This window comes from Columba livia, chromosome 3 (assembly GCF_036013475.1).
Source record: "Columba livia isolate bColLiv1 breed racing homer chromosome 3, bColLiv1.pat.W.v2, whole genome shotgun sequence".
Classification (NCBI taxonomy): domain Eukaryota; kingdom Metazoa; phylum Chordata; class Aves; order Columbiformes; family Columbidae; genus Columba; species Columba livia.
In genome coordinates this window covers 13,102,643-13,119,052 of record NC_088604.1, presented here as the reverse complement: position 1 = coordinate 13,119,052, position 16,410 = coordinate 13,102,643, and the positions used below count along the sequence as shown (strand labels likewise).

Sequence of the window (16,410 nt, the reverse complement as noted above, 5' to 3'; positions counted from 1 at the left end):
GACATATCTGTCCTAAAAGGTATTTGTCCTATATCCATTACTGTTTTTTTTCCTATAGAAGCAAATCCTGCTACCAGTTTAAATCAAGAACTTGTATCAAGAAGTATAAAAAGACAGAAAATAAGACGCATTTTTCATCTTAACTGGAAATGTGCATTGGAATTCTGTGAAAGTAGAAAAATGGTAAATTCAGTGCTTCAGAAGAATTAGGACCTGCACATCTCACATCATTCACACCACTCTCATCATCATTTACACGAGTGCATAGCAGCTTCTATTACAATTTTAATTTAAACAAAATTCAAATCTATGATTGTGTTTTTCGCAACTCTCAAGCTGCCTCATCTATTAAATATTTTAATTCATGCCTCTCAAACTGCTTTCCCTGATTTAATGTTGCTGTTTTGCATTCCTAGATAACATGAGTAGAAGGCACTGCTAAGAAATGATTGATAATACGGAAACAGATCCAAATACATACTGAATTCAGCATGGAGGAAGTACTGAGATGTTTTGGCTCCTTCAAATCAGCATATATTGTTAATATCCATATACCCCTGTTTGCTGATGTTATAGGTCACATTGATATGTTCAATTTGTCCCTGGGGTTTTTAAAAGTAGACCTGCACACAGGTTTTGAATATAGAATGTCCTTCTGTTTTGATAAAATGTTAACTGAATGTTCAAGTTCATGAGCTACTGCATTCATTATAACACCTGGTGCTAAAGAATGCCAGCAATTCTACAAAACTCTTGCAATTTCTCTAAAAACTCTAATTAAAATGGTACTTGGAAATACATACAAATATGATAAATTAAAGCAGTCTTATTACTAGTATCTGTACACCGATAAAATATCACTTCTGTTAAAGTATGGGAATTGTTATTCATCTAAAAAACTTCTAGTATTTTTGATACACATTTTAAGTTCTCATTTCGTATAACACCTAACATGTAGAAATCTGCAAGAGTGCACATGCAAATCCTCAGTCTTTGTGAGACTACCATACTGCTGAGGACAAGATATTTCAGCCTGACAAAACAGTGTCAAAAATGATGTCATGAAGACAAGCTAAGCACACCAACAATGAATTATCTTCCCACCGCTGCAAAATTCACTAATAGACTCACTATTATAGTGAAATGACATCTGCTGACAGTAACTATGCAGTAGTATCCACAGCAATCACCAGTTTTCCTTTGTGAATTAACCAAGTATTTTTTCTTCTAATTACTGGTGCACATTGTCTTTTTAATCACTTGCAGTTTGTTTATTTTCTGTTTTTAATAAAGAACAGAAGTTCACAGAAAAATGAAGTGTCACTGCAAAAACAGCACAGGAGGGTAGTAAAAAACTAGAGTAGAATACAATAAAATATTGGGCAGTCATTAAGAAGCCACATAAATCACCCAGAAAGCCTCACTTATACTTACTATAGTTTACATTTAAGTGAAACCTTAAATACCAGATAGACTATACTATACTGGTTCAAATTGAAGTGCCTATTTTATGCTTTTTACTAATTTAAGTCAAACCCCTCATGCTATTCCAAATAATCCTGTAAATAAATTTCATTAAAACTTTTTTTTTAAAGTCTACCCTAGGAAAGCTAAATTCATGAGCAGTAGGGATTTATCATTAGTTTTTAATTCAGGCCTGGTGAGGTGGCAGTGCAGGGGAATTACAGGAGAGTAGAAAGGAGAATCAAGCATGAGAAATTACAAGGTCTATTCCTTAAAAAATAAAGAAGTACATTGCTGATGTATAAGTCTTCCTTACATGTTACAAAAATTAGCCTAACAGAGAAAAGGGAAGTATCAGCTTGGTTCTTCCCTGTGTAATATGAGTTGGGGGATTTTTGTAGTGCAGTGCTGAACATGTGAAATTCTTTGCCCACAAGGCAACCTCATGTCACAACAGCATTTCATTCCAGATCTCCCCACCTACGAGTTCACAGCCAAAGTCATTTTCTTCTTTTTCTGACCTTGCAGATGGTCAGAACAGGAGAAGCAGAGCAAAAACATCCATCCCCGTTTCCCTTAACTTACCCTCTCCCCATACACACAGACACACGCTGACTTTAGGAGCTGGTAAACAAAAACAGTGCAAAGACAGGATATATGTCAATGAAAGAGTACCAGGAACAGGCTGGAAACCAACCCACATCACCATCCTTCGCAAGTCATTACCAACGCCACTGAAACCATGTTAAGTTAAGAGCCTTGCTGTGTTGCCAGCAAATTATGGAGCATTCGATTTCACACAGTGGCGTCATGTATTGCCAAGACCTTAGCATAACAAAACCCAGATAAATAAAATTAAAGCCAAACGGTCTTCAAATTGAATTAAGGAAAAAATAATAGGAAGAGTACATGCAAGCATGGTATCTGCTCACTGCAACACAACTCAACATGGACAGAGGTTCAAATGACGAGATGAATGTGGTATTACAGATCGAGTTTTTAATCTCACGCCCAGGTACACCCCTCTGGAAACACCACCTTTACAGCCCCCTGCAGCCAACCACCACCAGCAACTGGAACAGAAAGTTGTCGGTATAATCAAAGTTGTGAACTTAACCCCCCTCTCTCCCCCACTACAGCAGGGCCGTACTTACTCCAGTAAGGCACTACGACGAGCTTGATGGATATCTTTGGCTAGTGCCAGAGTTAAGCCAGGCTTCCGTGGGCCCGGGTGCAGCCAGAGCCAGATCCCCGCAGCGGCGCTGCCCTCCCCTGCGGCCGCGGCGGCTCCGGCATCCACCGGCCGACAAGGAAAACCCGGAGGTTTCCACCCTGTGCCCGGGGAAGCGTCCCCCCGGGCTGGGGCGAGGCCAAGCGCGGAGCTCCGCGGGGGCTCGCACCGCAACCCACGCCTCTCCAAAGGCAGCCGGTAGCCGAGGCGAAGCGAGCCCTCCCAGCGCCCCCCGCCCGCTGCTGCAGGCTGGGGCCGGCGCTTTCCCAGGCAACAGTTGGCTGTGTCCCCCGGCGTCCCCCCCGCCGCCAGGCCGCCCCCGCGGTGCCGCGGCAGCGGCCGGGGAGAGGTGACCCTGCACCGAGGAGGCGGCAGCGAGGGCTCCGCAGAGATGGCAGCGGGGCGAGGGGAGCCCTGCGGCGGGAGAAAGCCCAGGTGCTGCTGCAGAGCCTCGTCCCCGCCCCGCTGCCGGCGGAGCTGGTGCGGGGGGCGCTGCGGGAACCGGCGGCAGAGGCGGCTCAGCCCGCCCGCCCCCGCTTACCTGAACCGCCGCTCGCCGCTGCAGGGACCCTCGTCCATCCCCCGCGCCTCCGAGACAGCCGGCGGCGCGGCCCGGCCCGGCCCAGCGCGACGCTCACAGGCCCGCCCCGCCGTGGCTGCGTGCGGCTGCCGCCGGCGGGCGGCCCCGGGCGGGCGCGGCTGCCTCGGACCCGCCTCCCGCCGCCGCGGGCTGGGGGGGGGGGGGGAGGCGAGCGAGGCGCCCTGCGGCGCCCGCGGGGGCTGGAGGCGGAGGAGGGGGGCCCGGGGCTGTGGGGGCTGCGGAAGGGCAGGCGCGGCGGTGCGGCTGTGAACAGGGGGAACAGGGAGAAGGGGCGGCGGGGGGGTCCCCCACCTCCGCACAGACTGTACACGGGGACCCTCGGGCTCCTCAGTGCGGTGGGTGGGGGGGTTTGGGGGTGTCTGCGCAGAAATAAGGGCAAGGAAACGTGCCGCTGTCACCCTGACCCAAATCCGCCCGGTTTCGCAGGGATCCCGTCCTCTCCCAGCCGCTGGTGCGCCTTTTTTTGTTGTTTTTTTTTTCGGAGGGGGGAGTCGGGGGTTCAGCGGGACTGCAAGTACATGTTTTGCATTTCTGGCTTTGCAGGAGGCAGCACTTCCTCAAGACGTCAAAACCAGATCTGAGCCCATTCACAGCTCGTGAAAATACTTCGTACTTCCTCTTGCTGTTTTGAGGGTTAAATAAGGTTAAAGTTGCAAGAGTGCCTATGAAGCGCTTGGCTTCCCCCTTCCCCAAAAGCCGCTCTATGAGTCATTTACAGGAAGAAAGAAAAGAAAAGAAAAGAAAAGAAAAAAAAGAAAGAAAAAAGCTTATAAGTAGCAGTATTGGAAGTACAGCACAGAAATATCTGGTTACTTGTTCGTACCAGGGTTCTGCATGCTGAGCTGTGTAAATGCGAGAAGCCGTGATGCTGACCACAAAGCCATTACAGCACTGTGCCAGTGAACCGAGTTCACAGCTGCCTCCTGCCTGGGGCAGACACGTTGCAGAAAGGGCCTGTGCGCACCCAGAGGTGTGATTCTCATGAATAAGGCATGTTTTGAAGCCTGTGAAGCCGCGTGGTTTGGTAGAGCTGCGAGCACATAGGGTCTGCTGCTGACCTGACCCTCTGGCCTGTCGCTCCCACTGAGCAAGTGTCTCAGAGCAGCATCACTTGCAGGCTTTAATTTCTTGCCTTTACCCAGGCTGTACCCATATGTCTTTGAATTGTTCTTTGGTCTCAAAATTCCAAATTTTCTAGTTGGAAAATAATTCAAATGACATACTTAGTCTATTAAAAGGCTTGGTAGCATACTGTAGCATATATTTAATATAGCTACCCTTATAGCACCCAGCTTAGTAGAACACTAAGCTGCTGGCTTGCATTTTTTATCCACAAGTCTCAGAGTATCTTTTAAAAGAAGTAAATAGCATTGCTTCACTTTCAAGTGGAATGAACAGTCACATGGAAAACTTGAACCAGGAGAGAGAACTGAACCTCATATCCCCAGCTAGCAGCTTAATGTCCCCTTTTACTTAGTTTTCTGGGGCATGCCTTCCGACCGCGGTATAATGGACATGAACTGGATGCTTTTACACAGGAAGAGGCAGCTGTCACCCATCATTTGGAAATATTCTGACTCTATTAATGCGTGTTATGAGTGCTTTCAGATTGGCTGCGCTGAATGCCTCAGGGACTTAAGCAGAAGAATATTTTGTTTCTGGATATGAATAGTATTCAGGAGTTAGAAAAGTCCAATTTTTATATCCTGCCAAAACAAATGGACTGTTACGTATTGACAAAGTGAACTACAGAACATCTACATTGCTTTAGCATCGCATACCACCATAAGACTGAAGTTGAACAGCCTGTAGGGGAATGGCGGGTGAGTGATAGATTTCAGATTCTCAGCCTTGGACAATGACGTTAGAGATCAGGAAATTATTGTTTAACTGGCTACTTGTGTATTAGCCAAGCCACAGTAATTGTCTGTGCTAAACTGTTATCCCAGTGCTGGTGTGAGACAAATTCTGTTTGAGGCACATTAGTAGGGTTCAGATTCCCCAATAAAGTAATCTCTTACCACTTGCAATCTGTGAGGGATCTCACATAACACCCAGTTTTTGCTTTGAAGAAGTGCAGAGTTTCCATAAAGTTCTGTCTCATCTCTACCAGCCCCATCCTTGTATGTCAAACACCCTACATTTTCTCAGATGAAAGGATGTGCTTGTATTCACATAGGTGAATTGTCCCTCTAAATTTGGGTATATAGACATCTGCATGTTCTTAGACATTAAGGAGGTGTCTGATCTCCCAGTACGGCCAGTAGTAGGGTCCAGGTCTGGTACTTTCATGTGCTTGTCTCACACATCACAAGAAGCAGGTAGGTGTCTACAATCAGTTCTCTGGTTAGCAACGCAGTGGACCAGCCACTTAGAGGCTGTGTTATCATAACTCAAAGCTCCCCAGGCTTGGTTTACCTAAGTCCTGATCCATAGGTGGGATAGGCTTTTTAGGAGGCATTTAGGTATCTTGCCTTGTTTTTTGCTGCTCTTCCAGAAACATCAGATCTCCTGTAGGTCCTGTGACCCACAGAGGTAGGTCAGGTAGCTCAGAATGCCCATTGCTAGACAAGTGAACCTGTCTTCACTACAGTAGAAACTTAAACACCTAGCTGAAGACACTTGCATACAGACATCTAAAATTTAGGACTCTGCGTCTCACACTGAATCCCATGCAAATTGATTTGCAATCTCAAATCTCAGGGGAATTTAACACGTTTTATTTCACAGTTATGACAACATATTCACAACCAGTTGCTGTGGCTCAACTGGAACATAGCAGCCATCTCCCAAATTTTTCAGACGCTGGCCTTATAACGTCTGCTGTAATTTTAATGGTGACATGTTTTTTTTCAGGAAAGATGCAAAAAGTAATCTACAATGTTGATTTTTTTATCTACCTGGGAACAGTGTTGTCTAGTCTTTTGTAGAGTACGGTGTCTTGCAAGGATTGAAACTCGTGGTTTTATGCGGAATTGCACTAACAATCATCTGGATGCAGCCAGCGGTCTCAGAACAGGTGGGAATGTGAGTTTTCAGCTTTCAATGTTTAATTTGCTAAGCAGAACTGATGTATTTATCTAGCAGCTTTCTCAAGGATTACATGTAGGAGTTGTAGAATAGAAGGACATCTTTCTTAATGCTAATTTTAGCTCTGTGCAGACTGAAATGAAGAAGGTTAGTACAAAGAGCATTCTCAGGAAAAGTAAGGCTTAGGGCCCGGTTCAGAGATTACCAAATTCAAAGGAAAGAGTCTTCAGTGCCCGTGGAAATTAATTAGCCCCTTAATCATCTACTTAGTCTGGAAGTACTTTATTTTTGTAGTTAACACAGAAAAAAAGGATAATTCTAATGTATTCTGTGAAGTAAATTATATGAATATTCAGTATGATCCTGTCATCACTTGCATAATTCATGGTACCACTGATATTGTTTGGAATTGTAGCTGTTCATCACTTCTGAAGATGAACCTCTGTGCTATTTTGGAATTTAAGGGCATAATTTTATTCTCAGTTCTACTACTGAAAATTAGGAGTAAAGACAGTAACATTTGGTACACAATGAATCAAAAGAGGAGAGGAGGGAGTTAATCTGTCATTTTACAACTCTGAATTGTGTCTGAAATTGTTTCCTATGAGAGAAATGTGCTGCTGTGGTTTTCTCAGTATTTTTTTCTCCTCTCAAAGAGCCAACCACTAGAAAGGGGGCAAGAGAAAACTTCTGTGCTTCAATTGTTGTAGATATCTTCAGCTTGAAGAGCTTGCTTTCTTGGCATACATCGAGCCTTTATTGCAGTAAACCCCCAGTTTGTTTCTGGTACCAGCTGATGTGTGACGTTGGAAGAAGCAATGGGCAACCAGCCCTTTGCTGGCAAGGGACCAACCCTGGCAGATCGGAGCAGCCACACCGCTCACCAGAAATACGGGCATCTCAACCAAACACGGCTGGAAATCTGATTTGTGTTTATATACCTGTTTGGAAATCGATATCTAGGAAATATAATCCCCTTTAAAATACATGCACACACCTTGAATGGCACACAATGAAAATGTAGTTATTTTATACATTAAGTATTTTCATTAGGCATTCAATGCAGATTCATTGTCATTGTGATTCTTGTACAAATCAAACAGCTTTTCTCAGGCAAGTGATATGATTAAGGTTCTGGTACAGGCTTTTAAAGATATCGATATGCATGCATACATCTTAAAAATAGTCAAGATTTATAAAGTATATTATAAAATAAATTATAATCATTTTTAGCAAGTCAGCATAATATACATTAAATAATGGGACTTTGGCTGTATAATTGTATAGGAATGTGATTAGATCCTCGAACATTTTTTGGGTATGGTTCTCAACTGTAACTACCTTGTCCACATACACATGGACAAAGCATAATAATAGTGTTCCTGTACACTGATAGATGCTTATTGTTAATGCTGTAGCAATGAAAATAATAAAAACACTTAACAAAAAACTTACCTTTTGAATTCAAAAACTTATCAAGCAGCTGACATGGAATATTTATTAATTCTCTATGATTCTTCTACAATGAAATTGCAGGATACATTACTGGAATTACATTGTACAAAAAACAGTTCGGATTTGCTTAAAATAATATTCCTAATGTGAAAAAAATAGCAATAATTTCAATAGCTTGCTGGGTATGTAATGTTTCATTTATCACTATTAATAAGAAAACGTCTAAGTACCAAACTATTTTAAGATGGTCGGCACAAACCCATTTTCATTTGCATCTAGCAGGATGTATCCTGGCAACCGTATATTTTTGGATATGTAACAATTTATTCTATTCATTTTATGCAAATGGGGTAACCAATAGTGCAAGAATAATGAGAATTCTAGATGGATAACTTCCATCGTTCAGAGCTATAGATAGATGTCTAGGATTATATGTGACTCATATTTTTTTTTTAATAATCTATCAAACATTTCCTTCAATGCATCTGTCCAGCTAAAATGTTTATCTGGCATGATTCATATACTTTTACTCCAAAATGGAAAGCAGTAGCAACCCAAGCTGTTTTCTGTGGAGTAATGATCGTGCCACTCCACAGCCTTGCTTCTGCTTTGTTCAGTTTTCTGAGCTGAAAATGCTGCATTTTTTCCCAAACTCACATAGAACTTACAGAGGGAGGATGAAGAAAAGAGGCTCCAAACACTGACCACATCTGTGCATGCTGACTTGAAAATTTGATAAGCTAACACAGGACCTACAGCAAACACCACATTTACATGGTATATATGGGGTTCCTATCATATTGTGTGCAAATGTCATTGAAAGGGTATTTTTCAGAAAACTGTCTTCTGGTTCTGGTGGGTATGTGTGAATGATTTGTTTGCATTTGCTATAGAAGAATGTGTACGGTCACCTATGTATCTTCAGCATATTCTAGTATTATCAAAGCCTTTTTTGTTTGTTTTGAGAAGACCTAAGTAGTTCATCTGGGACAAAGCTATGTTTATAGAAAGGTACTGTGCATAATACCCACATAAATGCAAACCATTTATAAAAATAATTAATTCATTTTTTTATTTGTGTTCTTCAAGAGTTTTCAACCTGGATCAAAGTCACTGAACCTGAATACTCTAACAGACAGGTTTACATAGTTCCTTCTAAAGCAACAATAATAAATGACACTTTCTGTAGCAGCAAAGCCAGTGGACATAACCAGGACCCTCCAGCTATTCCTCAGGGAACACGATAGCTATTGTTCCACTGTGACACTATGATCTTCCACTGCTGACCAGTTGGACCCAGAATAAATTCAAATTGGATGACCGAAATGGTCCTCTGTCACTTTTCCTGTCCTTGTATCAGAGTTAAGTATATATACAGCAAGAGTGGTTGAACAGTTTCTGAAGCAATTACCGAGCCACCGAAATTTTCAGCTGATGTAGGGCCCTTTTTTCAGTTTACCTTCATACATCATCCTGATTATTCAGAACATGCTTTATGTTCTAACCAGTAGAGCCTTCCCTGGGTACAACAGGCTCTTGTCAAAGGAGAGGAGGACATAGCTAATGAAAATGGAAATCCCAGCCATCTAATTTTGCCCCATTGCTACATGGCAGTCAGTGAACTTGACTAAAATCTTTGTTAGAGAGTTAAAAGTTCAGGACTCCAACTTGGTGATGTGCGAAATGATGAGCAGTTGTTACAGGAAATTACACAAATGTGTTAAAGTAATAGTTAGGTTGCTAAATTAGATTCTTGGCTTTTGTAATAGGAAAAGCCAGGATTTTAGTTGCCCATACAATCTTGGTGTGGATCCTGAGATGTATACATTATGGTATTTTTTTCAGACTCCATATACATGAGTGCCTGATGCTTATAAACCAACACATGTAGCCTCTGACTCAGCCAGGAAACAAGGCAGGTGCCCGACTGGACTACAGAAAAGTTATACTAAAATCTCCATTCTGATATATCCTAATTATTAAAATCTTAACTCTGCAACTTTAGATACTGTATTTACTACATGTTTTCCGTATGTGGCACAATTACTAAAGGAATACAACAGATAAGATCTGATACCCTTGTCTTTCATGGAGTGTTTGGAAAGGATTTCCAGGATCCAGGCTCTCCTTTGTAGAAGCACTGTGTCGTGTTATGGGTGTTGTGTATGTTATCTCCTCAGTTCACTGAAATTGCAAAGAACATTACCACTCCCAGCTGTTTGTCAACTTCTTGCCTGTGTTTACTGTCCCCTAAGATCTGCTGGGTTGATTTGCTAATGTAGTCAAAATGAGGTTAGATTAAACAGTTTATGAGGTCTTTTCTGGGTCACCTTATTTTGACTGAACCATGTTACAACATACTCAAGGTGTCAACTATGCAAGAAGGCAGAGTAAATGTGACAACTTCCATCACAATGTGCAGAGAGACGGGCAGGTTGTTCCTGGAGTGCGTGTCTGCTTGGTGCTCAGCAGACTGAAGGGATTTAAAACTGGGTTCTCTCTTCTATAATTATTTGTCTCTTCCGATAAAGCAAAAATCTTAAAGCACATGCTATAAATTTTATTAAAGTCACTTGGATTTATCTGTTGTTTGCTCTGTCAAAATAATTCTCAGGGTAGATAAATATCACTAGGAGTAAATCTAATGATTTTTCCTGCAGGGTTCTTTTTTCTCTTTATCCATGTTTCACAAATTGTGGAAGACCTGGACTACTTGCAAGACAGTTGAAGTCTGGCTTGTCTCTGTTTACTGTTTTTATTTGAGAACAAGGAGGACAGATAACTTTTAAACTGTCTTGCATGCTTTAGTCATCTGACAAAAAAAAACACATTCCATTAATTACTATTTTCACCTAAAATCTGAAAAATAGAGTAGTACCTGTTTTAAAAGGAATGGTTTTCTCTTTTAGTCAAATGTTCAAAGAAAATTTGAGTGTAACAACACTGTTAAAGACTATTTGAGATGGTGCCAACATGAAAACAATTTAAGTCCTTTACAGTCTAGGCATTCCAAGCTTAGACTATGATTTCTCTGGTTTGTAATACAAACAGAACAGTAATAGAAGTGCTGGGAACATTGAGATAACACTTTCTTCACTTATCAAAACTGCATTATTCTTGTTATGTCTTATTAGAGTTAGAATAATCTTAGCCCATATACCATCCTCCTGCTAGATAATGTTAAAACTACTTAAAAAAGGTAAACGTCCTTATTAGTAGTAAACTAGTTGGTCCTTTTCTGACATCTATAACTAGAAAAGCTAAACATTCTCCTGAGTTCTCTAAACAACCATTAAATCTCTTCTTGCAAACATTGGGTCTATATGTAAATGAAATAAAATATTAGTAATCCGAAGGCTAAATACAGCAGTAATTATGAAAAGTCAATAGTCAGCAGTCAAGCAGATGTTTATAATGAATAGTAATTAATGCAAAGTCAATTATAAGGATAAATGGAAAGTTAATTCATATGAATGAAAAAAGATGTGTCTCCACAATAAACTGAACAATCATCAGATCACAGAATCATAAAATAATTCATGTTGGAAAGGACCTCAGGTGGTTTCTAGTCCACCATCCTTCTCAATACAAGGTCAGCTGCAAGATCAGATAAACACTGGATCAAAATTCAGTGTTTATGCAGTTAGGTCTTGAAAACACCCATGAATGGAAAATGCACAACCTCTCTGAGCAAACTGTTCTACTGCTGACTGTTCTCATGTTGAAAAGGCTTGTCCTTACATCTAGTCTCACTCTCTCTTTTTTCAACTCGTGCATTGTACCATCTCCTCCTGCTGTGCATCACTCTGCAGAGCCTGGCCCTGTCTTCTTGATAACCTTCTCATGGGTATCAGAAAGCTGCTGTTAGTTCCCCCTAATAGTGATATATGATAGACTGTAAGTCTTTGCCTTATTTTTCCCATCGACTGCGATAAATAGGAAATAAATATCTTATTCCATCTCACTTTCTTCTGTTTACCCAATAATGCCACCTCTCCTAATCCTCTGCCCCCTCCTTGTTCTGTCTTTTGGGATTCATTCACCCCAAAGCCCCCGGAGACATCTTACACCACGATGTTGCCTTGAGCTTTTATTATTCTAGGGAAAGGAGCTCCTCAGTTACCAGTAGTAACCAGAAGTTTCTGGGAGTAAGAAAAAGTGTCTCACTGCGTTGGCACTGCTGCTTGCAACAGTCCTACTCTGACATCCTGCAGTTGTACCTTGTACAGTTATTTCAGCTTTGTCACTCCACTACAAACCAAAGTATTTCTCTGACAACACAAAATGCAAACAGTCTTTTCTAGCTAGGTGGCAACAGAAAGCTATTTCTGCTATGACAAAGATTGTTTTCATTCAGTTATTGGGAGGATCAACCGAGCATTGAATTGTAGAACAATTAATTTTGTGTGAGACAAATGAAACTCATAAAAAGCTTTTTGTCAGCTCCTTATAGATCTTGTAACAGGAGTGAAGCATATTCTTTGCTTTAAGTCTTTCAGTGCATTTTCTACATTTCTTTGCATATGAGAGGTGGCTGCAGGTATCATTTTTAAAAGGAGCTGTAGGACTGAACTGAGAGCTGTATCTCAGTGCAGCCTTAACAAGAAAATGACCAACTGTGCCATAGCTTCCATCAGGGTGAAGGCAGACGACAACCACGGATGAAGATGGAAAAAACATTTCCTGGGTGAGACAGCCTCTATGTCTCAGAGATGGCAGAGGAGAAAACAAATTATATACCTTTTCTTGCCATCCTTACTAGATCAAATCATAAGTAGATCTATCTTCATCAAAGAGTTTGAAATTCAGCTAAAATCTGAAAAAGAAAAAATGTAGGTGGATGCTCTTCTTCCTACTACTGCATGCAGAGCAGAAAGGAGCTCGGCCTTCTGCTGCGATCAAGATGAGGGAATTAATTTCTTTTCTGTGTGTTTTATTTGTGTGCCCAATGATTGCAGATGATGTTTTCTTTATCCTGAAAGTTCAGCAGTAATAGGGAAAGTCATGCAATGAACAACATGTGATGTGTTTTTAGAGCTTTTCCTTCCCAAGGATTAGTTTGTATCACATTTTGTACTGAACTGCACTGACTTCTTCCCACCAAGTAAAGCACAGTATAAAGAGGAGGCTTAATGCAACAGAGTCAGTGAGGTAATTAGTGGTTTATTCAAACAAGCAGGTTCAATTCATACAGTACCAAATAAGCATTTCCAGCTCTGCTTCCCTGGCAATCTTTACTATTAATTGAGCACATTTAGCTTGCAGTTTGCTGAATAGCACAAAGATGACGACATGGGCCGTGCCGCTGCACATGGCTTGCAGTCCATTGATTACCCTACAGCAAATGGAGAAAAAAGGGAGAAGGTTAAAAGTTGTTTTTTAAGCTCTTAACGGCTATGAAACCTACTGACTTCAGGATCTGGTTCAGGGTTTCAGTGTCTGGCAGTCAGCAATGTTCAGATCTCTGGAGAGCTCCTCTCTCTCTCAGCAGAAGCAGCACAGATATGCATATTCAGTTCTGGGTACAATAGCTCCATTCTCGCTCTCAGGTCAGCAGTCAAGTTCAGTGTAACTCCTCCTTCTGTTTCTGAATCATGACTTTATGGAAATGCTGAGGATTTTTAATAAAGCAACTCTGCTGTGAAACAGATCTGCCCTTCGTGACAGCTCTTTGCTAAGCAGCACCAGTGCGGAGCTTATTAAGTCAAAATTTTAAAGTTCAAAGGCAGAATCAGGTTTCCGTAGGCGTCTCTCCTCATCTGCTCTTCACAGCAATTTAATTTGTTACCACCCATATTTTTATTACACAAGTAACATCTACATGCTCTTGCTGTTGTAACACCCAGTCTATTTTAGTGACTAGTGAACTATTCACATGTTTTTCCTTAAAAGCTTCAGATTTTTAAACTGATCCTCAGCCTTTTAGTACCTAAATTTAGTTGCAGCCTGTGATTTCTAATCAGCAGTAAGCTCTTCCGTAGCCCTAGAAATGGTCATTTTCAGTGATCCATATCACTGTGCAAAATTAAATTCATGCATCACAGAGCAGAGAAGAATATTATCCCGTGACTCCCAATTCAGTCATTTGTATGAGCTGACTTATGGTCAGATCTTGCTTCACAGAATTTGATTTCTCATGTAAGTAAATTATCCTTTTAAACTTTTGTGTTATAGCCTTTGCAAAAGACAAACAAACAAACAAACAAACAACTGTTGCAGGTGATTATAGTCCTGAGTGAAATCAGCATCCAAAATATTTCTTTTTTAAAACAAAAATGCAAAGCATGCAATTTCTGGCAACATTCAATTTTTTGTTTGGTTTGGCTTAGTTTTGTTATAGAAACCCTGAAACCCTAAGAAAAACTTCTAAAAAAATGTCGTTGCACCAACTCATGGTGATTTCTCTTGTTTTTATACTAATTTCTGTGCTTGGAGCTGCAATCACGTGGAGCCCAGTTTTTAAGTGCACAAGGCTTGTAGTAGTGTTAAGTGCATGGAAAATGATTTCCTTTAAATGACTCGTTCTCGTGGTGCCTGCCTGTAGGCAAAGTATTGGTCAGCCCTGCAGTTCCCCATCATTGCAAATCCATCCAGTGGCTTGAGTGTGATATTTCTAACCCAGTGACTGGGTCTCTGGCCCCATTTTTTGAGGATTTATGAATACAAACATACTCCTTTCCTTGTTCATCCCACAGCAATCCTATAGATTTTTTTAATTAAATCAAATAATTCAACACCATCTTCTGGGATTAATTTCATATATGACCAGTGGACTCAGTGGGAGCTAGATGGCTGTGTCTGATAAAAGGATCTAACTGATATATTTTTCCAAGCTAAACTCAGCCATATCTTTCTGTGCTATTGTTAATTTTTTGGTCAAAGTTTCCATTTTCTGTACAGGAAGTTTTCACCGAAAGTGCTTTGTATTGTGAAATGATATGCGGTCAATCATGCAAGGTGACAGTAGAGTAAATAGGATGCCTGTTAACGAAAGTGAATTTCCTTCTACACAGTCATTACTTTTGTCATGTTAACTTTCCATATCCTGTAAATATGATCCTCACTGTGAGCAGGAAACACATGTGCGCACGTTCTTGTCATTGAAAAAAATTATAGAAGGCAAAGTTAGCTGGCACTGAACTTTCAGACTGCAATGTTTGTGAAAAGTCACAGACATAGCAAGAAGAGACGTATATCGAAAATATGAAGCGTGAAATTGTAAAGTGAGAGGTGAAAACCAACAGTGATATTTATTAGATTTTCTTAAATAAACCTGAGCATTCTGACTTCCTTTCCTTCAGGCTGAAGGCTTTTCTTGTGCATATAACAGAACCTAAAAAACTCTAGTAATGAGAATTCATCTTTGAAGTCTTACAAAGTTTATAATACTGCACCTATACAGTTCTATAGCTGTCAAGGGCCAGTTTATGTTAATATAAGCTGATACAGCTCGAACAAAATTAAAGGAACCACTTGTGAAATGCTTGCATGTGTATAGTAACCTGTGTTTGCATATATACAGAAATATTATTACTATTTTACAGAGCAACAAAACCCCATCACTTCACAAACAATTATTCTTAAGGGAGACTTTTTATACCTTGCACAGAATAACATTGCACGGATTGAGTTTTAATGAAGTTTGGGAGTGCAACTTCAGGGAGCCAAGGGAGAATCTGATGAAGAAAGTCTCTGATAGCTTTTAATTACAGAGAGACTATCTGCATGCAGGAAGGAAAAATGTGATTCTTTATCCCTGTGTTCCCATTCACAGCTGGATGCATTAGGACTGTGCTGCACTATGTGCACTTCAGTGAGGCATAATGGCTGTGGTGGCCTGGATAAGTTGCTAAGAACAGCAGTAATGGGGCCAGGAATATCGACAGCTATAGCAACAGTATGTGTTATGAAGGAAAAAAAAAAAAAAGGAGAAATCTTACAATGTATTTGACAAAAATATAACATAATTATACAAATTTACCTTTCTATAGCAGCTGTCATCTCAAAACATATAGGAGATGCCTGTAGTGTTGAATGAAAGTCACGGTAATTCAGGCCAAAGCTGAAATTTGATGGCTTAATCTGGAAAGGCAATTCTTAAAATTCACACTTCACTTTGTGGGCACCTCAACATTTCATCACTAGCGTTACTCACAGCTTTGATTTGAACCTTTGCTTAAAATTGCTGCCATATTAGAGCAAGAATCTATATCCTTATTTCACAATTTAAGCCCATTCTAGGAGGCAGAAATAGTTACTCTGCGTCAATCATGTGAAAGGCAGAAACTGATAACACATTCTCGGCGCACACCAAAGGGAAGGCAGAAGAGCAGAGCTTCACCCACCGGCCCGACCACAACTTGTGATGGGAGCTGCCCTCGGAGATCCTGAGCAAAAGGATATGGGCTGCTGAGCTTGTCGCGTTCGCTTTTTGCAGAAGACACCTTGGGAAGGGCTGGGAATTTCTGCGCTTCAAAGGATGCTCAGGGAGCAGCGGGAGCAGGGGCTGGGCAGGGTGGAGAGATGGGGGTTTCCCCAGTGCCAGGCGTGGGGAACAGGGTCAGCCATGGCCCCGTGAGGTCCAGACACCACTACCATGAGGCTTTAAATTATTTTGCAACTCTACCCC

General features: G+C 41.2%; 1 protein-coding gene across 12 annotated transcripts in view; it reads right to left on the bottom strand.

Moving 5' to 3' along the window:
• CYRIA (CYFIP related Rac1 interactor A) overlaps positions 1 to 3,394 on the bottom strand; it is a 55,913-nt gene extending 52,519 nt beyond the window's left edge. For 3 of the 12 annotated variants that reach the window (XR_010471104.1, XM_065055856.1, XM_065055857.1), the window contains exon 1: positions 3,237 to 3,393. The gene's annotated coding sequence lies outside the window, so the exon portion shown is untranslated. Of the gene's footprint in view, positions 1 to 2,618; positions 3,162 to 3,236 lie in introns of those variants that run through there. The other 9 variants (XM_065055860.1, XM_065055862.1, XM_065055861.1 and 6 more) reach the window with 7 other exon arrangements.
• Between the last annotated feature and the right edge of the window lie 13,016 nt (positions 3,395 to 16,410).